This window comes from Diadema antillarum, unplaced genomic scaffold (genome assembly GCF_040938485.1).
Source record: "Diadema antillarum isolate AM-2024a unplaced genomic scaffold, OU_Dant_1.0 scf00000073, whole genome shotgun sequence".
NCBI classification, from domain to species: domain Eukaryota; kingdom Metazoa; phylum Echinodermata; class Echinoidea; order Diadematoida; family Diadematidae; genus Diadema; species Diadema antillarum.
This window is the reverse complement of record NW_027270962.1, coordinates 1,855,704-1,856,075: the sequence shown is the minus strand read 5'-3', so window position 1 is coordinate 1,856,075 and position 372 is coordinate 1,855,704.

Below are 372 nucleotides of genomic sequence, written 5' to 3'. Positions count from 1 at the left end.
AAGACAGTATGCTATGCTGCCCCATCAAGTAAGCATAAGTAGTCACAATCAGAGAGTATAGAAGCGCACTGATGTGCTAAAATGTGGAAGAACAGTCATATTTTGCAGATATGAGTGACAGGACAATCCCTCGCTTCTTCATCCTGTACCTATATGAAATGCATATGCAACTTGTGTTTATTCTTTAACTGAAGACGAAAATAAAAACAAACAACAAACAAACTTTCCCAATTTGGCACATTGGTGAATTACGCAATGGAACCCAACGGCGGCAATTTTGAGAAGAAGACCTATAGAGTATTCCATGCATGCAATTATTATTGCATTCACCTTTGGAGAATATTTCTGCACCCCTCTCATTTTCTTCTGTTT